Source organism: Ambystoma mexicanum, chromosome 2q (genome assembly GCF_040938575.1).
Source record: "Ambystoma mexicanum isolate Mex_15411 chromosome 2q, UKY_AmexF1_1, whole genome shotgun sequence".
In the NCBI taxonomy this organism is placed as follows: Eukaryota; Metazoa; Chordata; class Amphibia; order Caudata; family Ambystomatidae; genus Ambystoma; species Ambystoma mexicanum.
The window spans coordinates 497,719,107-497,745,980 of NC_090924.1; the positions used below are offsets into that span (position 1 = coordinate 497,719,107).

The window sequence follows — 26,874 nt, forward strand, 5'->3', positions numbered from 1 at the left end:
CAATTGACTGCCTGGAAAAAAAAATCAGTTACGACTTAAAAAGAAGGCCTGTGTAAATGTACAAACGCAGGTAGATCCGATTTTTCCTAATTTGGAAACATAAAACAAATGCAAATTTGGCTAGGGATGGTAAACTGCCTCAAAAACAAAAAACAAAAAACACTTTTGGTACCTGAGCAGACCCAGCCAGGGGCATTTTTGCCTCATACTAGTGCAGTGTCAACAACAGTGCTGGAAAGTGACACGGAAAGGATTGTGATGGACTCACTTGGAAATGAAGTCAGACAAAAAGGAAAATAAACAACTAGTGTAGATCACTTTTCGAACTCCTTTTTTGAGCGCCCACATTTGTGGATAGAACATTGTACCAAATTGTACGATCAGTGATGAACAAATAATATTGAATAGGCAGTCAATTTTAAATGTGCCGGAGTGTTACGCTCACCTAGTATCCACAGGGGCGCCACACGAAACTGGATGGAGGTCAAAGCACTATCCCGGACCCCTCTCTGCTTGGTTATGTGCCACACTTTGGGCAGCACCTTAGGTTTTTGTGTGTTGAACTCTCCGTCCTGCGTCTCTGTGCAGGGGTGCGTGTTTGGTGCGGGCGTTCCGTGGACCTAGTTGCTTCACTGGTCCGTGTGCCCTTATGTCGGGTACAGACCGGCTGTGACTCTGACTCTGCTTGCTGGCTTCCAGGTGAGTTCCGTCTTTATTCTTTCTTTCCCTCCATTTTCTCTGTCTTCTTGGCGTCTTGCTCCACAGCGCGTTTCCCTAACAATGGGCCTCATTACGACCCTGGCGGTCCGGAAATAACGGTGGCGGTAAACCCGCCACCACCGTTGTTTCCGGACCGCCTGATCCCGACCCCTGCAAGCGGGAGGTGATGTTCCCGCCAGGTCTGACCTGGCAGGTTTAACACCTCCCGCATGCAGGCGGACGAGGAAACACCGGCAGCATTACGAGATGCTGCCGGTGTTTCCATGATCCCGATTCCCATTGAGTCCCATAGGACTCAATGGGAATGGGGATTTACACCATTTCGCCTCCGTGATTCCCGGAAAACCGGGGTTGTAATGCCACGGTAATTCCAGGAATCACGGAGGCGGAATGGTAATACGAGTCCGGCGGTAACCAGGCGGTTTTACCGCCGTGGTTACCGCCGGACTCATAATGAGGCCCAATGTCTCTTTTTGTTTTCACAGTGATGGTTGCGATCTCAGAGTTGCCACAGCGAAGGCGAAGACCACAGTGAGTTATTGATGCGCGGAGCGCTGTGCTGTTTATTGGTGTTATTGCTAACCTGTGTTCTCTTCTCTTTGTGCAGGTTGCAGTGATGTTCCGGAGTGTTGAGCGCTCGAAGCTCTGCTTGTCCAGGTAAGTGCTTTGTTAATGCTGACCTTGTTCCTTCTCCCTTGCAGGTTGCGGTGAAACCCAGAGATGGGTGAGGTAAGAGAAGCGCAGGGTGCTGCCAGGACTCGCTGCTTGCCCAGGTAAGAATTGTTATTAATGCTGTCCTTGTTTCTTTACCTTTGCGGCGAACTCCGGAGATGGGCGAGGTAAGCGAAGCGCAGGATGGATTCAAGACCGGTTACTTCACAGGTTAGTGTTCTTGCTCGCTAATGCTGTTCTTGTTCTTCCAGCTTATTAATGGAATCCGGATCTAGAGCTTCAGGATCGGGCCGCTGGAGAAGCAGATGAGCAGGAGTTGGACACGGTAAGCGTTACACTGCAGGAGTGCAGAATAACACCAATCGCGTTCGGCTGTTTGGGTGTGGTTTAAATAGCCCAGGTAAAGTAGTTCCAGGCCCAGTCACACCCAAAACACTAGACCGCATGGCTTGGTTCTAAAGAACTCAGCTGTGTAATAGGCCTCCATGTTGGATTAAGGTCCAAAACTGATGCTTTATTCCTGATAATCAGCCTGGTGCCAAAGGTGCCAGGACTAACTCCATGTATGTTTCTGATGGAGTTTTAAGGCCCTTGGGGTCAGTGTGAAAGGCTTTAGCCCCACTGCTGCCAGGGGGCTGTTATACCCGAGGCGGTCAGGGGCATGGATTGTGACACAGCTGTAGCTTTTCTACACTTATGACATGGACTATATATACTTCCCATATGAAAATACAACTGATATAGTGGAAGTGGGATTACGGTCACACTTGGGGTGAACACTCTACTATCAGCAGCAGGCTCCTTTTTGAAAAGGGGTTTTAAGATCTCAAAAATTAAGCCTAAAGAGAGGGAAAATGTGATGAGGGGGATACTAGGTGTGAGTCAGTTAAGTTCGGAGAGAAAGCACCAGAGGCCAAGCCCAGTAGTAACCCAAGTAAATGTGATTAAGTTGGGACCTCCTGGAGTAGGATGTGGGCACTTCTACCAGGAATCCCAGAAACTGGATGAAAGTGAAGCTATACTTTAAAAGATAATGGATTTTATATATTGAGTTGGAACACAGGAATATAGAAGCTTCATGACAGAAATCTTTAGTCAATATGATTTAATCCTATTACAAGAAACCCAGAAGTTATGATTGATGGCGTTACTACCATATGCCAGTCGGCAACTACTGAAAGTGTTGGTCGCCCATCTGACGATCTACTAATTGCCACAAGGAACTCTAGGATTGTGAAAGTAAAAGCAATAGCAAATTCTAATTATGGAATTCTTGCTATAAAATTGTAACATCATATTGGTAATATAAAGATGAGCATGCTAATCCTGAATATTTACTATAACCCTGTCTCTTACTTGCTAGATGAATTTCTGGATTTGATTTCAGAGGTCCTATCAAACTTTGTAAGTCAGGAGGGAGGTACAAGTATCTTAATAGCAGGCAATTTAAACTCCTTTTGTCTGGAGCAGAAGCATGCCGCCACTGGCTCCAGTACTGCGGAAGAAAAAGAAAGGGGTAGGAAGTTGCTAAAACTTTGTACTGATTGGGAGCTGGTGATCTGTAATGGGAGTTTAGAGGGCGATCTCCAACCAAGATAATCCTGAGTAGGAAGCCAGGCAAAATCTGTTATTGAATATATAATTCTGTCAAGAACCCATTTGAATGTTGTACTGGGTTGTGGATAAAAGCAACAGAGAAGTGACCATAATATGTTAGCCCCCACAATGCTAGATGGGATGCATCCGGACAGAGGTGGGCAGTACATAGATATGATTGTTAATGAGGGGAAAATCGGCTGGTTAAATTCAATCTAAATGGGAAAGGTTTGAATACAAATTTGAAAAATTCACTAAAAGACATGCCATGGGAAGAGCTAAATCTAGCATGTCAACCTAACAATTTTAGACACTTATTGTGGAATCTGGATGAACCTCAATAGGATGTGCAAAAAAAGGGAGCACTCATAAATCTGGTTTTGATGAAGCAAATTGGAATTGCAAGAGAGAACTAAGGAGAAAATTGTGATCTCTAAGAAAGAATATTAGAGATCGGGATTTGTTCCTAAAAGAGAAAAAAGTATTGTTGGCTTCATATCAAAATTGATATAGATCGAATAGACCTCTTGGATATCAACAGGGGGAGAAAATGCTGGAAACACTTGTTACAAATAGTCGTAATTTATGGTCACTCGTGAATGGTGGGAAGACAATACAACCTTCTGTCCAAAGTCCTTTTGTGTCTGAGGACTTTTGGTGCTCTCATTTTGGATCACTATTTTGGATCACTATTCAGTAGGGAAGAGACTACCACACTGGATGTTCCTTGGGCTCGATGTGTTTCACCAGGTATCGTATGAAATCCGATAAAGCATCCTGGTCAAGAGCAGCAAGCCCGAATGGCCTATTGAACTCCATTCAAAAGGCTGACTTAAAGACTTGGACCACAGTACTATAATCTGCTCTTTGAGAGTTGTATCGAGAGGAGACAGTGCCCAGTGAGTTGGAAGTCTGTGGTGGTAGTTCCTATCTTCAACAAGGGCGATCAAGCGAACCCTAACAACTATCGCCCTTTGTGATGCAGACGGTAAAGTCTTTGCTGGGGCGGTCCTTTGTGGTTTGGAAAGCTGGGCAGATGGTAAGGCTATATTTGATAATGATACCTTCAGACGTGGCCTGTCAACAACTTTAAATGTGCTGATAGTGCAATGCCAGATATAAACTATTTCATTATAAAATTGTCCACAGAACACATTACACTCCAGCCAAATTGAAACGCATATACCTAACAATAGCAGGTACATGCTCAAGATGTCACTCTGAAGAAGCAAATATCTTCCACATGCTGTGGGCATGCGTAAAACTAAGAATACTGGGTTGAGATTTGTGCAGGCCTAGACGAAATGGCTGATCAGCCTATCGAATGGTCACCAATGCTATGCCTACTGGGTGCTACAGGAAAGATTAACCCTACTTGTAGGAAACTAATGAACTTGAGTCTACTGATAGCCAAGAGAGCCATACTGATGAAGTGGAAATGTAATACCCCGCCGACGAAGCGAGACTGGGATACAGATATGATATGGACAAGCGACACCAAAGAATTATACATAGACTCAGTACTCCCCACCTCGAGACCCAGGAACATATGGGCCAGATATAAACAATACCTGTTTGACAAAACAGCAGCCGACGACCCAGATTTTTTTTTTTGATAAGACATTTTTTATTTATCAATTAGTCATAACATAGACAAGACAACCAAAACCAAGGGAGAGGAACAAAAGAAAGAAGAGGCAGCTACATCAAATGAGGCCGACACAGCCCGTTAAGCAGTAGTAATAGTAAGTCTTAGATCACCATTCTTATGGGACACAACTACAATTCACAGTGTAAATGTTCAAACTAGCGTCCCCCAAGTCAATATCTTTCAGGGCCCTCCTTCCTCCCATATTTTAGAGGCCGTGTTAGGACAGCCTCTTGCGTTATAGATCCGTCTTTCGAGCATAGCACATGTGTCCATGTCCAGCGCCCACTGCTCCATTGTCGGAGACTCGGGGACTCCCCATTTCTGTGCAATGTTTTGCTTCATTAGGGCGGCTGCCGTGTGCAGTAACAGTTCTTCCCATTTATTCAGTTCGTACTCCCCTGGTACTCCCAGGAGTAGGACCTGTGGGTCAAGTTCTATTGTTTTGGAGAGTATCCGGGCTAATTCCCGACAGCAGGCCTACCAGAAAGTTCGGATGCGGGGGCAGGACCACAGAATATGGAAAAAGGTCCCCTCCTCGTCCCCACACCTGAGACAGTTCGGGTTTGTTGCTTTCTTCCACCCAAACAGTGCAGTTCTAGGGTAGTACACTCTGTGCAGTATTTTAAGTTGCACCAGTCTGAGTCTCGAGGAGATGTCAGTTTCCCGTGGGTGCATTAATACCCGTATCCAGTCCTCAGGGTCGATATCCCCTACATCTGTTTCCCACTTGGCTTTTAAACTGGTCAATTCAGGGGTCGCGAAGGATGTGATGGCATTATAAAGGATGGATGTGCATTTGGAGGGGATATATTCAGGGAAAATGTTACGTTCTATAGGTGAATACTCCGGGGTGTTGTCTTCTGTCGCTATGTGGAGTCTTAGGGCGTGGGACATTTGCATGTGATGGTATCTCTCGGTGTCCGGGAGCCGAAATCTGTGTTGTAGGTCCGCAAACGGGGCAAGATTCCAGTCTTTCAGGACATCCCCCACTTTCTGAATCCCAGCTCTTACCCAGGATGGCCAAGGTTCAAACCTCGCAATTTCTCTCAGGTTGGCGTTTCGCCATAGGGGCTGCGCCGCTGATATCTTGTTCCCCCCATCCCACAAACTTGTGTACGTTCTTCCAAGTGGTGGTAATCTGTGCCCTTGTTGTTGGTGGGGATGGTCTAGGGGGGGCTTGGTACAATAACTGTATTGGATCGGTGTCGTGCATGGCAGCCACATCGGCTTTGATATGGGGTAGTTCCCGGTCCCCGTGTAGTAGGTCATTGATCACCGCAAGTTGTGAGGCTCAATAGTAGGTCTGAAGGCGGGGCACTCCGATCCCACCCTCCCATACCGACCTTTGAAGTGTGGCCAGTGCTATACGCGCCTGTCCTCCGCCCCACAAAAGCTGCCTAAGGAGGGTTTCCACCCGGCCAAATTCAGCCCCCGAGATCTGCAAAGGGGCGTTTTGAAGGATGTAGAGGAATCGCGGGAGGGCCAACATTTTGAAGAGAGCGGCTCTGCCCATGAGGGTCAGGGGGAGAAGCTTCCAGTGTTGTACGTCGTTCGAGAATCGGTCCAGGATTGGTTTGAGATTGTGCTTGCTATAACTAGTTAGATCCGTTGTTATCCAGATCCCGAGATATCGGAAGCCAAGTTGTTCTATTTGGTATGGGCATTCCCTTGGGTCAGGCTGTCCCCCTCCCTTCACCGGGAAGAAAACAGATTTCTTCCAGTTGATCCTTAGACCGCTAAATTCCCCGTACTGGACAAGAATCTGGGTCACTATGGGGCAGGTTCGGGTAGGCTCTCCCAGGTATATCAGGAGGTCGTCAGCGTATAGGGATATCCGATCTTCGTGACCCTCTGGCCATTTGAATCCCACCCAGGATGTGCTCTGGCGAAGCCATATGGCCAATGGTTCTATTGCCAGAGCGAAGAGAAGGGGGGAGAGAGGGCATCCCTGCCGTGTGCCCCTGCCCAGTCGGAAGGGGTGAGATGTCCACCCGTTCACCTTGACTTCCGCCCAGATGTTTGTATATAGCAGCTTCACCCATCCCAGGAACCCCTCCCCAAAGCCCATCCGTGCCAATCTCCCAGAGGCCATCCCATCGGACCGAGTCGAAAGCCTTCTCGAAGTCGATTGCTAGAAGGGCAAGTGGATTGTCAACGGTAGGGGCCCTCTCTAACGCTAAGTGAAGTCGGCGCAAGTTCATCCGGGTCGATTTGTGTGGCATAAAGCCACATTGGTCCGGGTGTATTAGGGTATCAGCCACCAGTTGTAACCTGTTGGCCAGGACCTTCGCGAGGACTTTAGCCTCGCCATTGATTAGCGAGATTGGCCTGTAGGAGGCACACTGCTCCTGGGGTTTGTCAGGTTTAGGGATGACTGCGATGGTAGCCTTACACAGGTCTTGCGGGAGAGCGCCTTGTTCCCGGGCCGTCAGTAACATTTTATGGAGGGAAGATGCTATGTTGACCCCCCTCCCCCACCTTCTGCCATGTTTCGACTGGGAACCCACTCGGGCCTGGCGTTTTCCCGGTCTGTAGTTGGGCTAATGCTTCAGCCACCTCGGTCTCCGAGAGGTCAGAGTCCAAGCGCGCTTTTTGTTGCACTGAGAGAGTTGGGAATATTATGTCGTTTAGGAGGGTTGGGTCCAGCTGTGAGGTCGGGGCCCGGTAAAGTGCTTCATAAAATTGGGCAAAGGCTTCAGCTATCTCTGCGTCCGAATGGAAGGTCTCACCCCGTGGGGTGACAATCTCGCGAACACATCGTTGACCCTCATCCCTCCTCTCCAACCAAGCTAGCAATCAACCAGCCTTGTCCCCATGCTCATAAATTCTGGCTCTGGAGTCCCAGTGGGCTTGTTTGGCATTGTCTAATAAGAGGTTTCGGAGCCGCTCAGTGGCACGTTTAAGGGAGAGTTGGGTCTGCGGGGATGGGTCAAGGATGTGCTCGTTCTCACATTGGGCCAGTTCGTCTTCCGCCTTCGTTATATCTTGGAGTCTCTCCTGCCTTCTATTTGCCACCCAGGAGATTAAGGCACCCCGCAAAACGGTCTTATAGGCCTCCCAGATCACCACCGGATCTTGTTCTCCGTTATCGTTAATTTCGAAGTACTCGGAGACTTCAGTGAGGTGGTCAACAAGCTCAGGGAAACCCAGATAGTAAGTGTTTAGTCTCCATGTCCTAGGGGGGGGAAGCGCCTTGTGCGCGAATCTCCACGAGTAGAGGCAAATGGTCTGAGATGCCCCGGGGAACGAAATCCGCCACAAGTGCCCTGTCGAGGTCCGTGTGTGGGACAAAAAGATAGTCGATCCTGGACCCACTAGTGTCTGGGTCCAACTCTCGCCATACATCACCCAAACCCAAGGCAGACGCAAAGTTGGATAGTTTCGTGGGGGTGTCCGGGTTGCGTTGTCTGAGATGTGTACGGTTAGTGGAATTGCATATGACATAATTAAAGTCTCCCCCCCAGAAACAGCTTGTCAGGTTGATGTTTACCTATGAGGGCAGTCAACTCGTCCAGCAGCTATTGCCCCAGTCCGGGCGGGGAGTACACCGAGACGAAGGCGACCTTCTCATTCCACAACGTACCAAGGATCAGTATGTAACGGCCTCGTGGGTCTTGTTCCGAGCATTGGAGGGTTAAAGGAACACGTTTGTGTATGAGAATGAGATACTCTTCCTAGGAACCTCAAAAAAAAACTTGGAGAGGCTACAAGTCATCCAGAATAGTGCTCTCCGAGCAGCCCAAGGTATTGCCAAAAGGGACCACATCTCGGAAGCCAGAAAACTAGCCCACTGGCTCCCAATAAAGGAAAGAATAATCTTCAAAGCGCTCACACTGACACACAAATGCATCCATCACACTGCCCCCGATTACCTCTCACAAAGAATCCACTCCGTCGTCTCTACAAGACCAACAAGATCACCCTACACCAACATGCTCTCTGTGCCATTAGTAAAAAGATCCAGAGCAGGTGGATCCAGCTTCCCCTATCTCGCACCCACTCACTGGAATGCCCTACCTCCCACCATCCGCGGTGAGCCCTCCCTCCCAGCCTTCTGCAAAGCGCTGAAAACCACTCTCTTCTCATAAGGTCCCTCGCAGCTGCATAATACCAACCATATTACCCATTGCCTAAGTTGTATTGACCAACCGCATAAGCTGTAATGATAACCTTGCTTGTTCCTATCTGTATTATGCCTCTTACTGATACCATGCCTGTAACTAAGCTCATGCAAGTAACAGCGCCTCAATGCCCCTGGGCTGCCTGCGCGCTATACAAATTTAAATAAATAAATAAAATAAATAAATCCCATCGTGTATCCCGCGTGGAAAGCAGACCTCTAGTTAGTGCGTTGGAAGTAAGAACAATTTGAGCCCGCTAGGTGTGTTTCGGATAGCAGGGCCACATCGGGGGAGTGTCTACTGAGTATTTGTTTAATCAAGCGCCTCTTGATCGCAGAGCCCATCCCGTTTACATTCCAGGTGAGCACCTTGAGAGACTTGGGACGTTCAGTCGGGATCGACTGGGGTTGTGAGGATGCCATCCAGAGATTGGAGTAAATAGTTGGACAGGTGTTTTACGAGGAAGGTGTCTCTGCCAATGGTGATGTATTGCGGTGTGTGTCTGAAGTGCCGAGTATTGTGTTGCCTGGACCATCTGTAGCCTCGTCCTACCCTGAACCTCAACATATTTCGGAGCCCGCGGGGACACGTTGCTCCTAGGGTAACAAAGAACTTATTAGAACTTTCCCTTCCCTTCCCTTCCCTCCCCCTCCCCATACTCCACCCCAACACGAAGTACCTGTAGCCCCAACATCTTGACCCTCAACAAGTGTAAAGTGCGATGGAGATATGCCCCCGCAAGCCACATTATTCATGACATAGACGACTTACAATAGCTTGGTGGCGCACCCGGTCCTTCTGTGGCAACAGTTTGGCCGTGCCCCCGCTCGTGGGGCCAGACCCATCCGCAAGAAAAAGTCATGTTCAATCTCCAGCCTCTGCCGGCTGGTTCGGTGAGGGTGGCCTGTCCGGCTCCTGAGGATGGTCCGGCGGCGGTCTAGGATTTCTGCCCCTGTTGGTTCGAGGTGCCAACCAGTCCCCCTCAATGTGTTGCTCTGCCCATCGCCAGGCCTCCTTCGGTCGTTGAAGTGGACCGTTGTGCCCTTGTGATATATTTTCAGCTGGGCCGGGAAGAGCAGGCCGTACTTGACTCCCATCGCTTGGAGCTGTCTTTTAAGTCTTTCAAAAGATTGCCTTGTCTTCTGGACCTCCCGCGTATAGTCCGGGAAGAAGGCTATCTTGGAGCCATTAAAGGTGGTCGTACCCTTGGTTCGTGCAAGGTGCAGCAGCCTGTCTCGGTCCCGATAGTTTAATAGCCTTGCTATCACCGTGCGCGGCGGAGCACCAGGCACTGGTCTGCCAGTGGGCATTCGGTGTGCCCTCTATCGAGAAGAATTTGGAAAAGGATCGCTGATCGAAGAGGTCCATCAGCCACTGCTCCAGGAAAAGTTCCATACAGGGATCTTCGGCCTTCTCGGGGATACCGAGAATTCGAATGTTATTGCGCCTGGACCTGCCCTCCCCCTCCTCGACTCTGGCTTCCAGAGTTTTAAGTTTGCCGGAGACTCCTTGAAGTTGTTGCTGCATTGCGTGCAACCCATCCTCCGTGTTGGGAATACGCTGTTCCACCTCGCCCGTTCGTGCCGACAGTTTCTGCAGATCGTGTCGGAGGAGGGACATATCCAGGCTGATTCCGTCCATCTTCTGCTCCATCGACAAGCGGGAATCCGCTATGGCTGCCATGATGTCCCTTAGGGAGAGCCCAGATGCAGAGTCCACTTCTACCGACGGCAACGGTTGAGTATCGGGAGATTGCGATGGAGGCATTGTGTACTGGTCGATTCTGTTTTGCATGGTGGGCCTTCTAGTTTTGTCTTTCCCCATGGCAGCCGTCGGGCCCCCCGGGCACCCCCTGTATCTTGGGTACTGTCCTGTTACACACCGGCCCAGCCTCACCAAAGAGTCGCACAAGTCGGTAAGCGTTGCCGACGCCGTGTGGGTTTAGGCACCCCCCCAGCCAGCGGGGAAAAAGAGGGCACAGAGCCGGATGGTGAGCCTGTGATAGTGGGTGTGTAGGCCCAGCCACAGACGCTGGGAGTTTTGCTGTGATGTGCCGGGGGTGTTCGCCAGTTGCAACACCCGTTGTACTTTCAGTGGTCCAACAGCCCCTAAAGTGGTCACTCGGGTGGGGGGGGCACTCACCGGCGGGGCCGCCTCCGCAGCGCACGGGTCTCCGTAGCGGCGCTCTGTTGTTCGCGCCCGTCCCTCCTCGTCCGGCCGTCCCTCCTCGTCCTGATTCCTCCAGGAGCCTCGCTCCGCCTCCGTTGCGGTCGCCGCTGGATGTGTGGGTGCTCCGCTCCCCACTCAGTGCGCGCCCGAAGGTCCGACGGCCATCTTGGTTCGTCCTCGAGCCACAACGACGTAACTTTCCCTCGCTCCTGGTCTCGAAGCCCCTGCGCGTTTCGGGCTGGGATTCGCCCCAGATGTGCCCCTGGGTGTCAGGCACCGGGGGTCTTGCTTTGGGGGTCACCAGATATTTCCAGGTGGTCGTCTGTAGCAGGATGTTAGGCCGCGGGAGCTCCGAAGGCACACGTCTACTGCATCGCGCAGTTGGCCACGCCCCTCCGACGACCCAAATTGATATAAAATGCAACTGATTGTATTGTGAATATCTCATAATTAATGCTTGATGTGTATAAATCCTACCTGTGTGCAACTATAAATAAAGGTTTAAAAAAAAAAGTGCTGATGGTGAATTTGCTTGGGGGCAATGCATGTTCAGCTAGCAACTCTCCATTCTATGTAGCCCTGATTGATCTCGCCAAAACCTTTGACACTTGAATAGGACTTAGCTTTCGGGAAAGTTAAAAGAATGGCGTATACCTCCCGGGCTTCTGGCTATCTTGATATATTTGCATCAAGATAGGAATATTTTGGTCAGATTGGATGGATTAATACCCACAGAAAGGGGAGTGAGGTAGGGATGCCTCTTTAAACTATATCTGGCAGATCTAAAAAAAAAAAACTGAATATGCATGCTCTGGCAAGTCCCAGGATTGGGAAGCAGAAGGTGAGCTGGCTTTCCTATGCTGATGACAAATTGCTCATGGATTTTACCCCTTTGGGAATCCAGCAGTTGCTGGGAGCCATGAGTGAGTATGCATCGGGGGATGATTTGGACATTAATCCTGGAAAGACACACATAGTGAGGATTGGTAACCGGACAAAAAAGGAAACGCATATAGGTGGACTATGCAGACAAAAATCATCAAGCCTGTCTTGGAAACTCAATACTTGGGTTTTAGATTAACAGCTTATACAAATGTTGCCCCGATAGAGGATAAGCAGCGAGCTAAAATAGATCAATTAGCCGCAGAAATTAAGAATATTAAAACTAACTTCTATAAATTCTCATTGTCACCTCTGATTAAATTCTATAAGGGTAAAGTTATTTCCACCCTCTCATATGGTATGGACATTGAATCCCAAGTGTGGGAACTTGATTGCGGCTACCTGGAGGGAAGGCTATGGAAAAAGGTATTGGCGCTACCGCGCTCCCTCCCGATAGTCTCACTCTGATACGAGTTGGGACTAAAGTCACTTGGGGCATACATGGAGTGGCAACTGGACCAACTATATAGGCTAGTTAAGTGGCCACAAGAAAACACACTGTATGTAGCCCTCTATCAAGAAGCACTAAAAGATACAAATGTCTTCATGAAAAGGCTAGCGGCAAAGATGTCTTCCATTTTCTTGGGCCTTTTTAGAAAAGGAGATGATTTAAAGACTAACATGAAGGGGGGTAAACAAACGTTAAATGAAATGGATTGGATAAGAACCATAGAGACAATGAGGAGGCTAAAACTCCATAGTAACCCATCTATTCAGGATAACAGTCCCTGGGAGCCCTTCTGTGATATTTGAAGTGGCTCTCGGATAGCTGAGGGAGAGACGCTCTGCTAACATTCTGCTTAAATCTACTACCTACTGGAGAAATTCTATCAAGTAGACTGAGGGTAAGACCAATGACAGACATCTGCCCGCTATGTAAGCTACAAATATGACAGTTTCTGTTCCACATCTTGATTGAATGTCAAGGGACAAGAGACTTAATAATTCAGTCATTCTCTGATTCGTGAGCAATCCGCGATGGCTGGAAACATGAGACTTTTGGTATCGGCCGTCCTCTAGGCATGAAGCTTTTTTTTCCAATGAACTTGGATTATATTACAAAAAGCCCTAAGGACTGGTTGGTTACATTTGTGAATTTTTCTTTTTCTTCCTTTTAATTTTGCTGTAAGTTAACTAATATGTTTATATGATCTATTGATACTTTGAAATGATTTGTATTATGTGAAAAGTCAAATGACTAACACAATAAAAAAGTAATTTTATGAAGGAGTTTTGCATTACATTAATAAAGATATTACTGTACTTTAACCAGCCCAACTGGCTGTTATCTTTTTGATGGAAAAATGTTCCACCACTAACCCATACCCTCCTGCATGTCTCACACTTTACATACATCCATTACCTGTTATATAGATTTATCTTAATTTACTATGCATACATTGTTTACAACTCAGTTATTTTGAGTATTACCCAAGGTTGGACTGGGGATGAAGTAATCTCTGTCCTCAATGAAAAGTGCCTCACACTTACAAATGCCAGTTCTTTCCTTTGGTGACACATTTTGAGTCCTTCCTAGTGAGGATTTATTTTTAAAATGTCCTTCAAATTGTGCATTTGTTCCTTGCCACTCTTCAAAAGTAGTAGCTCCAAAGTGAAGGTAACTCATCAAAAAGGCACACTTTGACAAAAAAGGACCCACCCTAGCATGTTGGCCCTTCACTTTCTGTATTGCCGCATTTCCCTAGTGGTTCGTGGGTGCCTGGTATCAGTGTGTTTAGTAGTCGGGCTATATGTTATGGCTAGGTAATGACTGCCATGTGTAATATCTGTTCTCAGAACGATATTAATAGCAGGTCACTCTTTCAGACACCAGCAGGCCTCACTCAGCCTTTCACCTTACTTGGTAATAGTTTGCATACCGATTTTGAGTAAGGGGACCTCTTATAAGCAGTGTGTGCACTCTACAGCAGTTACTCACGCATACAGACCAGCTACTGAGCTTGGTCAATCCTTGGGAGTTCTCACAGAGGAGTGCTGTTCTCAGAAGCAAGTCTGTGTGGGCGAAAAGATGCTGCACGTTTCAAACACTGCTAAATCTGGGGCTCTGGGCTGGCTGATGGAAATATGAGACATATGGGATATTTGGTGGCACTCAAATTTCTTTTTTTCTTGGACTTTCGGGGGGGGGGGGTAGACAAGGTATTTATAAAAGGGCGTGTGGTTCAAGAGATAAGTATGAAATTCACTAGGCAAGGGGGGTGGGGGGGGACGGTTGTAGGATGCCATGATTTTTATTATAACATTTTATAGTGGACAGAAAAAACATTGTGGATGTTTTCATGTTAATTATGGTTACTTCATGAATCCCTTCCAATCCCCCTGCAATGCTAGGGTCCATGTGAACTGGGCAAATAGCTGTCGCCAGATTTCAAACCGAAAATAATGAAACAAACAAGTAATTGAACCTACAAACACCACAATTTGTATGACTACAAATGCAAACTGTTATATGATTATGAGATAAACTTCTAAACTATTTCTGCTTAAAAATCATGAACCAAAGTTTGACTTTGACTTGTTTTATTAACGACGATACATGGGAGAAGCACTTGTGAAGATTGTCTGTGACCATAAAGAATAGAGATTTCAAGGACCTTAAAGGATTTAGAGGTATTTGACAGAATGTCTGAAATACCATCCCAAAAGATTGCATTTGAATATTTATCAAATGGAAGCCTAGACAGGGTTGGCATTCTTGGCTTGCAATGAAAATGTGGGTAGGGCACATGCTGGTTTGCCAAGCCAATTTATAAAACTATGAACTTTCAATTTATTTGACATTAAAAGATGTCGCAGCAGTGGAGAACCTCTTGCATTCTAACAGATTGCATCAACGTACAACAGCGACCATTGTGTACTGCTTAAATTGGTAGCAGACTTAAATGAAAATCGTGTGCGCTCCACTTTAGATTATGCTTTTGTAAATGGTCAGTTCTCCAGCATGGGGTCTGGCATGGATTCACATGCTCATGAATATTCCCCGTCGTCAGGCTGGGAATCCTCGGTAGAGAAAAAATCAGTATCAGTTTCATTTCTGATCTCTTTTGTAGTAGTAACCAATCGGTGATCTCTGTGTCATACTGACCACAGCCAATGACTGCCCTCTACCTAAACCCCGCCTCTGGCAGCCACCTTCAGATTTTTATCGCACGTTCAAGTGTTGGGAGTCCTCGTGCTTAGCTCTCGAGCTTTTACTGCGTGTTTCGCGCTTTTTCAGGTGAATTTTCACATTTTTTCGGTTAATCGAGCCTCAAGCTCCACCGTTTCTACTCCCGTAAACGGCTACCCGTTGCGGGATTTTCCTACGCCCCTCAAGGGTGAAGATTTCGTCGACTCAACTTCTTGGAGGATTCCAGAAGATTCACGGCCTACTTCGAGATGGCCCAGGATGCGAGTTCGTCGCCCGGACCCAAGCTGTTTCGCAGCTGCCCTGGATGCGGGCTGCAGAATGTGTTTAAGGAAGATGAACATTTGCGATGCCTCTACTGTCTTCATGGGGACAAGACTCCTGTAGAGAAGGACTGCCAGTTCTGCAAGAACTTGTCAGAGCGGACCATGAGGGACCGTCGATCCCGTCTCGCCAGCTGGTTGGAGAAGGGCTCAACGGGTGAGAAGAAGAAGAAAGGGTCCGAGCGGGCTTCTAAGTCCTGTGCGGGCGCCCCGGTGACGGGGGCCCAACACCAGGCCAAGCGCTGCGAGTCCGCTGGCTCTGGGAGCGCCGAAAGGTCGGGCTCTTCGGTCGCCAGGCAGGGCGCACCTTCCCCGGCACCGTCAACCACGAGCCAGCGCTCCGGTTCAGGGAAGAGGATGTCCGAGACCCCGGGTAAGCTTCGGGAGAAGCCCCGTCCGATCTCGGAAGAGGGGGAGCGAGGTGTCGCCCCTCCCCCGAAAGAGAAGGCCCGGGACGCACCTAAGGTGGTGAAGGCCCCTACCCATCAGGCAAAGGCCTCTAGCGACTCTGGCCAAGCCGGCAGAGAGCCCGCCAGCGGGACTAGTTTCCCTGCCGCCAAGGAGGGAATCCTCTTTTCAGCCCATCGTCGTGGCCGCCATGATGGAAGAAGCGAGGGGGGGGCACGGTAGCCTACTCGAGCTCGGAGTAGGAACTGACCGAGGCCGTGAGGAACCTCGAAGTCCAATTCGAGAAGGTTCGATCCCGTAAGGAAGATCCTCGGGAGATAACCGAAGAAGACGACGATGGCGAGGAAGAGCAGCCTTCCCTTCCGGCGCAGCCGGAACCGAGGCCTCAGGATGGCTTGGCGGCCATTTTGACTGCAATCCAGTCCTTATGCTCTGAGATAAGGACGAGATTCCCACGGCCCAGGCCGGAGGACCCGCAACCTGGCCCGTCGGGAAGTCCTCAGAACAAACGACGGAGGACCCAACCCTCTCCTCCACTCGCCCCTGTAAGGCCTACAGTTCCCTCCTCATCCTCCCACGAGTTGGGAGATGACGGTGCGTTGGGCTCGACGACGGGTTCTGAGGGCGACGATGACGGAACGGGTCTCCCGTCGCACGGGCCTCGCCGCCCGACGAGATTGGCTCATTCCACGCCATGATCGCCAGCGCGTCCGAATTGTTCCAGCTCTGCCCGGAGGAGCAGAAAAAGGAAGGTTTCCTCTATCAGCGCCGGGAGGCCAAGAGGAAGACTGTCATCGCGGCGCCTCTAATCGATGGCATCTGGGAGGAGGGCCTGTCGGTTCTCAAAAACCCCTCCACGGCACCAGCCAAACGGGACCGGTACGAGAAGAAGTACCGGGTCCCCGAAACCGCTCCCCGGTGCCTCAGGGCCCAGCCAACGCCAGACTCTGTCGTCTTGGCGGCGGCGAAGAAGAAAGCGGCGGGGTCAGGAGCCTCGACGGCGAGGGAAAGAAGTTGGACGCCATGGGGTGGCGGGTCATTTCGTCGGCGGCGACGATGATCAAAGCGGCCAACGCCCTGGCGATCATGGCCTGTTACGACAGGGAGCTCTGGTTTAAGCTGACCCCCATATTGGACTTCCTGCCGGACGACAAGAGGTCCGAGGCCCTGGAAATACTGCAAGAGGGCGAGGTGACGTCGGACCACGCCATAACGGTGTCAACCGATATTGCCGATACCAGGTTCTGCCAGCTGGGCAACGGTGTTTGCCTACGACGACGGGGTTGTCTCCGGGCGACCGACTTCCGTCAGGACGTCCAGACCAGGGTGTTGGACATGCCGTTCGACGGCAGCAACTTGTTCGGGAAGGCGGTGGACGAATCCCTCCAAGCCATAAAAAAGGACACGGAGACGGCCCGCGCCCTAGGAGCCCTTCAGCAACGACGGCCCTTTCGAAGCTCCGGAGGCAGACAGGGTGCCTCCAAGGGATCCAGCGGTGGCTCGTCGTCCTACCGCCAGGCGGCACGCTCCTCGTCTCAAGAGGCCTACAGGGGTCGCGGCAAGCAGGGAGCGCCTCGCCGCCGTCGGCAAGGTGGCCAGGGCGGCAAGGCCACCACCTCCAAGCAGGACTGAACCGGCCGTGGTCTCGGGCCCCCACCGAAGCACCCCGGTGGGAGGCCGGCTGACGAATTCCGTCGGCGTGTGGAAGTCCATCTCCACCGACCGTTGGGTGCTGGATACCCTGGCAAGAGGACACTCTATCGAATTCCTGAAGAAGTGCCCTCACGTTCCACCTGTGGCCAGGAAGGAAAATCATGTCCCGCAACTGCTGTTGGAAGTACGGGCGATGCTCAGGAAAGGCGCCATTGAGCTTGTCCCGAAGAGGCTCCGGGGTGTACTCGAGGTACTTCCTCGTCAGGAAGAAGACGGGCAGCTGGCGCCCCATCCTGGACCTTCGTCGTTTGAACAAATACATCAGATCACAAAAGTTCAGGATGGTCACCCTCCAGCACGTACTGGGACAGCTGGAGGAAGGCGACTTTCTATCGTTGTTGGACCTGGAGGATGCATACTTCCATGTTCCCATCCTCAAAAGTCACCGAAAGTTCCTCAGGTTCGTCGTCCAGGGACGCCACTACCAATTCAGAGCACTGCCGTTCGGATTGAAGTCGGCCCCCAGGGTCTTTACCAAGTGCCTAGCACCAGTGGCGGTGCGGCTGCGCCTGCAGGGGATTCACATCTACCCCTACCTGGACGACTGGCTCATCCGCTCAAGGACGAGGGAACTCGCCGTCGAACACACCGCGAGGACCGTCCAGCTACTCACAGACCTGGGATTCGCCATAAACTACCCAAAGTCCCACCTGGTGCTGTCACAGGTGGCCCTGTTTCTGGGAGCGAAGCTCGATACAGTGAGGCGCCTGGCGGCCCCGTCGGAAGAACGGACGAAGACCAATCTAGGCAAAGTGCAGCGCCTGCTAGCCACGGACGTGGCCAGGGTGAGGTCAATCAAGTCCCTCCTGGGGATGATGTCCTCTTGCATCTACCTGGTGCGCCTCTGCACACTACGGATGCACCCTCTTCAAGAATTTCTCGACGCCCGTTGGATGCAGGCGACGGGCACCTTCGAAGACAGGGTCCCCCTCAACGAGGTGTTCCGGCAGGCGATTCAGTGGTGGGGTGTTCGAGCGCACCTCACGGCGGGCAAGGACTTTCAGACGCCGGCGTACCAGGAGACGGTGACGACGGACGCCTCCCTGGAAGGTTGGGGTGCCCACACCGGAGATCTCCACGCAAGAGGCCTCTGGCTCCCGGAGGAGAGGCTCCTGCACATCAACGTCCTGGAACTCCGAGCCGTGTTCTGGGTTCTCAAATCGTTCCTCCCGTCCCTCAAGGGCAAGGTGGTGCGGATCTTCACGGACAACACCACAACAATGTTTTACATACGGAAGCAGGGAGGCACCAGATCCCCAGCCCTATCCAAGGAGGCACAGGATCTGTGGCACTGGGCGGTCGCCCAGGGGATGTTCCTGGTTCCCTTCCACCTGGCAGGAGAAAGCAACACCATTGCCGACTCGCTCAGCAGGGAGCTGCGCGCGTGTCACGAGTGGGAACTGCGCCAGGATCAGGTGGATCAACACTTCCGACGATGGGGCAAACCCCAAATCGACCTGTTCGCAACAGCGACGAACTGGAAGTGCAAGAGGTTCGCCAGCAGGTTTCCCCAGCCGAGAAGCATGGGCGATGCGTTCTCATTCCCCTGGGACGGCTTATACCTGTATGCGTTCCCTCCGTTGCCGTTGCTGCTTCGACTCCTCAGCCAGCTCAAGAGGTCCCGGTGCAGGATGATCCTCGTCGCACCGGCGTGGCCGAGGCAGATCTGGTTGCCGGACCTTCTGGACTTGTCAACGTCCCCTCCTATCAAGCTGTCGGCGGACGCGGACCTTCTCTCCAGAGAAGGAGGCGCAATCTTCCACCACGACCCGGCGTCGCTGAACCTGCAGGCTTGGCTCCTGCAGCGCTAGAGTTTGGAGGCTACGATATACCGGCCGATTGCAGAGAGGTTCTTGCAAAGGCCAGGGTGTCCTCGACTCTCAAATGCTACGGTCATAAGTGGAAGAGGTTCTCTATCTGGTGCCGAGCACAGAAGATCAACCCCCTACGGATTACGGCCCCTCAAGTGCTGCCGTACCTGCTATCGCTGGCAAAGGCTGGGCTAGCCCATGCCTCCATTAAGATTCATCTGGTGGCGATCTCCAGATATACCAGAACCACAGGACGGACGTCCCTGTGGTCCCATCGACTGGTAAGAGTTTATGAAAGGACTGTTCCTGTCGTTCCCGCCGGTCAAGGCCCCGGCCCCAGCGTGGGAACTTAACGTGGTGCTGACCAGGCTCATGGGGCCCCCATTCGAGCCGATGCACTCCGCACCGATGAAGTTTGTGTCGTGGAAGACTGCATTCCTGGTGGCCATTACCTCCGCACGACGAGTGGGAGAGATCCAGGCCCTATCCTGCAAAGCACCGTACTTGATTTTCCATGCCTCGAGGGTGGTGCTTAGGACACACCCCTCCTTTATGCCCAAGGTGCCGTCGGACTTCCATCTTAACGAGCCCTTGGTGTTACTTGTTTTCTTCCCGTCTCCTTCGTCGCCGGCCGAGAGGACTTTGCACTCGCTGGATGTGGCTAGAGCGCTGAAGTTCTACGTGGACCGCACAAAGAGTTTCCGGAGGACATCACAGCTGTTCGTGAACTTTGGACCTGTGAATCAAGGGAAGGCTCTCTCGAAGTCTTCTATTTCCAGATGGCTCTCCGGCTGCATCATGCCCTGCCACCGGTTGGCTAACCGACCGCTGCCAGGCCGTCCGAGAGCCCATTCGACCAGAGCGATCGCTGCTACTACGGCGTTCTTATCTGGTGTGCCCCTGCTGGACATCTGCAGGGCTGCTACGTGGAGGTCGACGCACACCTTCACGGGATTCTACTGCGTCGATCGGGATTCCAGGGAGGAGTCCAGGGTCAGCCAAGCAGTGCTGCGCAACCTGTTCGCTTAAGGTGAGCCTGGTGAGGAGGTAAGAGATGCTTAATGTTGAGTTTTTTGTATTGCTTAATGTTGAGCCTTTTGCCACCCCCCGTGGTTGTGCATGTGTACTGCTATGTATTCTTATATTCATGAGCATGTGAATCCATGCCAGACCCCATGCTGGAGAAGGAACAAGTTACTTACCTGTAACTGTTGTTCTCCAGCATGGGTCTGGCATGGATTCACATGCGAACCCTCCCGCCTACCCCTCTGCGGCTCTTCACTTGGTCATACTGCCACTTCACGTGCTACCAAATCTGAAGATGGCTGCCAGAGGCGGGGCTTAGGTAGAGGGCAGTCATTGGCTGTGGTCAGTATGACGCAGAGATCAGTGATTGGTTACTACTACGAAAGACAGATCAGAAACAAAACTGATACTGATTTTTTCTTTACCGAGGATTCCCAGCCTGACGACGGGGAATATTCATGAGCATGTGAATCCATGCCAGACCCATGCTGGAGAACAACAGTTAGAGGTAAGTAACTTGTTCCTTACACCCTCCGATCAACTAGTCCTGTATTGCATTATTTTAATAATAGTTTCAGTATTTACTATACTGAAACTGTTTCACATATAATTGTGGATTATATATTTACTTTTTTATAACACTATTTATTGGTTTTATACAATAAAACACAATGAACATGGGCATTCAGCTGAAGATTTCGGCAGTGATGATAGTAAGAGGCAGCAGGATCAAGGGGGTACATTGGATGTCCAAGGGGGGCAGAGAGGAGGGAGGCAGGGGGAGGGAGGGTGGGAGAGAGAGGCATTTGTCAGTACACATCTAGCCATTTCCCCCATATCTTCTCAAATTTCCGGGCGCAGCCCCTCGCGTTGTACTTGCAGTGTTCCATTGATGCGCACCTGCTTACTTCGTTGATCCATCGGTTCAGGGATATTGACTCTGCCGAACCCCAAGTTGCGGCAATCAGCTGTTTCCCTGCTCCCAATGCCACAGCTAGGAACGATTTTTCATATTTGGTGAGATCTACCTCTCCCCAGATCCCCAGGAGAGTCTCTTTGGGGTCCTTTGGAATTGGTGATCCTATTATGTTGGAAATCTTATTGATACATTTGTCCCAGAAGGTTTGTAATACATCGCAGTCCCAGATCCTGTGGAAGAAGGTGTCTGTTGCAAGTTTACATCGGAGACCAGTCTCATCTCCGGTCCCTCCCCCATTTATTTGGCAAGGGCTGTCTGCGGATAATAGGAGCGGTGGATTATTCAGAGTTGTATCCGTCTCAGTTTAGCCTCTATACCTATCTCCCGGGGGAACATTAGTGCATCCACCCAGTCTTCCGGTTCCAGCACACCCAGGTCTCCTTCCCACTTCTCCTTTAGTTTAGTTACTTCTTTCGCTCCAAAAGAGTTAAGGGTCTGATGGAGCGATGAGGTGACTTTGGAGGCAATACGTTGGGGGAGAATGTTCGTCTCCAGGGGGGAGCAGGGAGGTATAGTGGTTATGTCGGGGAACTGGGTGTGTATGGTGTGAGCAAGTTTGTGCATGCCTGAACCGGTCCATAGCCGCCAGGCCAAATTTGTCGTTCAGGGCTTCAAAGTGTAGTAGGCGCCCCTCTTAGATCACGTGTGCTAGTGTGCATATCCCACGTTTTTCCCAGTTCTCAAAACAACTAATTCTTTGTATCTCTGGGAGGTGTGCGTTGTACCATAGGGGTTGGGCTAATGTTGGTTTTGCTCCCCAGCCTACGTGTTTGTGTGCTTCCTTCCAGGTATGGCGGATATGAAGTGACATTCTTGGTATTTTCGATACTCGTTCGTTGTCAGCGTGTAGGGCCTGGCGAGGTGGTACGGGGTGCATAGCTGCTGTCTCTATGCGGGTCTGCAGTAGTGTCCTTTGCCACCCCCGTCTGTGCCGCTAGATAGTATGTGCGGATGCATGGTAATCCAATGCCTCCCTCCCATACTGAGCGCTGTAGTGTTGTGAGCGCGATTCTGGGATGCTTCCCCCCCAGGGCAATGTACGTACATTCTTATCTGTTAATGCAAATGTTTCGATGGGGATGGGGAGTGGCGCATTTTGTAAGACGTATAAGAGTCTTGGTAGTATCATCATCTTGACCAGCGCTGCCCTACCCATTAATGATAGTGGAAGCGATTGCCAGTGTGACACGTCCCTAGTGAATCTGTCTAGTACAGGTTGTAGGTTAAGCTGGAGGAACCGATCCAGAGTTGGGCCAATACGTATGCCCAGATATGTGAAGTCTCGGATGGAGACGTGGTACGGGCAAGTCTCAGGGATCGCGGCGTCACCACCCTGAATCGGGAAGTACACCGTTTTTTGGTTGTTCACCTTTAGGCCGGTGAAATTTTGGTATTCCCTGAGAGTATGGGACACAATTGGGCAGGAGCTCACCGGGTTGCTAAGGTATATGAGAAGGTCGTCTGCATATAGTGAGGGTCGATCCTCACCGCCACCCGAAAGGTGAATCCGGACCAGTTCTCATCCGTTCGGAGTTTAATTGCTGATGGCTCGATAGCTAACAGCAATAGGAGGAGGGAAAAAGGACAGCCTTGCCTGGTTCCGCGGCCCGGTGGGAACAGTCTGGAGGGCTTGCCGTTTACTCTTGCGGTTGCCTCTGGGGATGCGTAGAGAAGTTTATCCCAGGAGATGAAGCCCTGCCCGAAATTCATCCAACACATGGTCTCCCACAGGGCCTCCCACCCGACCGAATCAAATGCTTTTTCCAAGTTGACCGCTAGCAGGGCTAGTGGGTTTGGTATCTCCAGGGCGCTGTCAAGCGCAAGTTGAACTCTGCGTAGGTTCATGCGGGTGGACTTGTTGGGCATGAACCCACACTGGTCTGGGTGGACGAGGGATTCAATCACCCCGAGTAGTCTGTTAGCCAGTACCCGTGCAACGATTTTTGCCTCTCCATTGATCGGTGAGATGGGTCGGTAAGAGGCACAGTCTTCCGGGGGCTTCCCAGGTTTAGGGATGACCACTATGCTTGTTGTTCTGAGGTCAAGGGGGAACACGCCAAGTTCTTTGTTCCGGAGAAGCATGTGGTGCATATGCCCAGTTAATGCGTTGCTGAGGTGTTTCCAGGTTTCCACTGGGAACCGTTAGGCCCGGGGGTGGTCTTTCCGGTTTGGAGCTGTGCTAGTGCATCTAGTATTTCATTTTCTGTGATCTCTGTGACTAGGAGCTCTGCCTGCTGGAGAGTCTTGGGATCTCTATCTGGTCGAGAAAGCTGGATGAGCGGGTGTGGGGCTCACTACAGGCGGGGAGTACAGTTTTTCGTAGTAGGTGGCAAAGGCCTCCACTATGTCTGAGTCTGCCGTTAATAGCACCCCATCGGGCAATCAGATGGTCCGCACATACCCCTTACTGTGTTTGAGTCTCTCCAACCTATCCAGGGTCTTGCTTGCCTTATTCCCTCGCTCGTAAATCTGGCTCCGGGCCAGCCAGTTGTTAGGCAGAAACCTGTGCAGTTCCCTCTGGAACCAGTGCAAAAGATTTAAGACTACAGGTGTTTGGCAGTAAACCCACTTGGTAGCAGTCTGTACCACACAGATTCACTTGGTAGCTGTGGCTGAGCAGTCAGACTTCCCTCAAGAAGTTAGGCAGTATACAGAGTATTCACTATAGGTCAAGAGAACACAATAGACCAAGTAAACACTGACCAGGGCTTGGTGTAAAAGAGATATAATTATTTATTTAAAACCACATCTAGAAAAACACACAGGCACTAATAGTAAGCAATTCAAAAACACAGTCACTAAAAGATATACACTCCCTTAAAAGAATATTAGACAAGTCTTAAGTAAAGCCCCACTTATTTTCAGATAGCGCTGAGCACTTAACGTAGATGGCACTCTCATAGTTTGTTTAAAAGAAGGGAGATTAAAGCAGAGAACAAGTTGAAACAGATCCAAACACTTTTACAAGAACATAACAAGAGAGGAAGGCAAAGTAAAACCGTGAATTCAGAGTCAGTAGCCGGATCCGCTTTAAGAGGATCGAAACGAAATGTGTCCAAGGTCACACGGTTGCAGTGCACAAGTGTCTTGTAATGGTTCAAAAAGGAGTTGGACCAAAGAAAGGGGACCAGTTAGAGGGTCAAGGCGGCCAGCCCAGTCCAGAAGTTTAAGGAAGTTATAATTACCTTGTAGCAATCTTTAGAAAGGGAGGCCTGGCGGACACAGTACCTTAAAGTGGTGAGAACACTCCAGCGGGGGCAGTTGTTCCTGGCAGCGGATGCAAGTCGGTGCTTCGTCCGGGGGAAGAGAGGATCTTGTCATGGAGGAAGACAGGAGTCCGTTGCACTGCCAGGGAAGAAACCAGCCGCTGAGTTTCTCAGGTACAATGAGCGGTCCGTTGGTTCGCGGTTCAGTGGTGAGTGGCTATCCGGCCGCCGGGGTGCTTGGCACGGGCAGTTCGACCACAAACCGGTCTGGGGTACAAAGAAAGAAAGGGAAACTGGTTGTGCCCACCAGTCAGGGGAAGAAGCCTCTCCAGCCGGGAGATCTTCTCTGTCGTCGGGAAGTGGTGAGTCGGTTCTGCAGGGCTCCACCGGTGGTGTCGACGTGGTAGGTCGGCTCAGCTTCTCTCGTCGGATTCTCCGGTCATGTGGCGACTTCTGAAGTTCCAGTCCCCAAAGCCCTGCTTTTATGCAGCATACCCCCATTCACTCAGCCTAGCTGTCATTCAAACATGCTAAGTGGTGAGCCGGCCGGCTCACCACTTGGGCCAATCACACAAGAGTGCGACTTGAGTTACCAAGGTAACTCAGTCCAGGGTGCCTAAATCCCCTCCCACACCCCCTGTGGTACCCAGACAGATTGGCACCACTTTTGGAGGCTTCTGTGGAGAAGCCCGCCAAAAAGTGGAACAAAGGGCTCGACTTAGGTTGGAGACACAGACGGGAACACAAACGCCATTTTAGAATCGAGTCTTGGCAAAAAAATACCAACCGGCGAATTAATATTAATTAAATAAACCGGCGGTATGTTCGAGGCTATGAGAATTAAATAATTAAAGTTGGTAGCCTCGAACAATGGGAAAATCCCATAGGGAAATATTCGCGGTCGAATATAAAAAGTAGTTTCCACTGCCACCAGCCAAAACTCGATCAGGGGGACGAAGATGTGCCCCCTCGACTAACAGACCCCAGGGCAATCGAATTTCCCCGACCAGTATGTCCACAATATGATGGTTTGTACTGGTTTCTGTTAATAATTTGGGACTAGTAAAGCCAATGGTGACTTTACATGCCCTGGGAGACAGTAGTCAGTCCCAGGGTATGGAGTCTATGGTGGGGTGTCACTAAGACACCCCCTGTGTTACTGCACGGAGGGTGCTGTGTAACACACATAGTAAAAACACATGAGACCCTATGGGGTAAAGGACCCCATAGCCCATGAAACACATTACCAGTCAAAGGAATACCATGAATCATGTCCAAGAGTGGGAGAGAAAGAGTCTCACTCTTGGCAGGAGGAAAAAAACAAACTCCAGAAATCCAGCAAAGCTGCTGGGGGACTCACTAGTTTAGGAAATTCAGCCTAAAGAGCGAATTCTCCCTAACACCAGTGAGCGGTCCGGGCATTATCTAGGGCTATGTTGCTGAGGGTCTCTTGTGCCGTTATCAGGGCCTCTTGTGAGGCCTTTGTTCCCCGCGCAAGGAATTGTTCCTCGCTCTTGGACCCGTCTTTCGGCGTCCATAATCTTCTGGGTGTGTTGCTTTCGGTGAGCCGACACCAAGGAGATGGCTTCCCTCCGGAGAATTGTTTTGTACGGCCATTTCGTAATCGGGCAGTCCAGAGCCTTTGTTTATTTCGAAGTATTCCCCGGTCTTTTTCTCTAGTCCCTTGGCAATCTCGGGCAACCCCAAGTAGTATGTATTCAGGCGGTGTCAGGTCAGTGGCGTGCGCTCTTCAGGGTTATAAGCAAAGGGGAGTGATCCGAATTACCCCTCGCCAAAAATTCAGTGGACATGAGCCTATGGGACTTGTTGCGGGGAATGAAAGCATAGTCGATTCTCGAGAATGTCACTTGTGTACGAACGCGATATAAATAAAATATCAGTATCAGTATGTGCATTGGAGTAAAACGAGAACCCGGTGTCGGTACTGTGTAGTGTTCTCCAAGTGTCAGATAGTCCTAGTGTTTCGGCAAAAGTGTGTAGGGCGGTCGGGGTACGCCGAATGTCGGGTCCCCTGTGTGATCTATCAACAGCGACCTCCATTACTTCATTAAAGTCCCCCCCTAGGGCCCACAGGTCAGCTTGTTCCTCCAGCAGTATGTATTGTAGTTCACCGAGGAGTTCCTTCGTGAGTGTGGGGGGAGCGTAAGCCACGCTGAGTCCCCTCGTCCACCCCCATATGTCAAAGTACCACTGCAAATCGGCCGCGGGGGTCGGCCCGCACTTTCCTGACCTGTAACGGCACTCGTTTGTGGATGAGTACCATCGTGCCCCTGGCACCTCTTGAGAACCCGGCCTGGAATGTGTGCGGGTAGTTGGACCTTTTAAAAAGGGCACTGCCGGTTACGATCAAGTGGGTTTCTGTGAGGAG

General features: G+C 50.6%; 1 protein-coding gene across 2 annotated transcripts in view; it reads left to right on the forward strand.

Moving 5' to 3' along the window:
• The window catches only part of SNX8 (sorting nexin 8), a 947,621-nt gene that overhangs the window by 590,167 nt on the left and 330,580 nt on the right, over nt 1-26,874 (forward strand). The gene's annotated exons all lie outside the window — the stretch shown is intronic.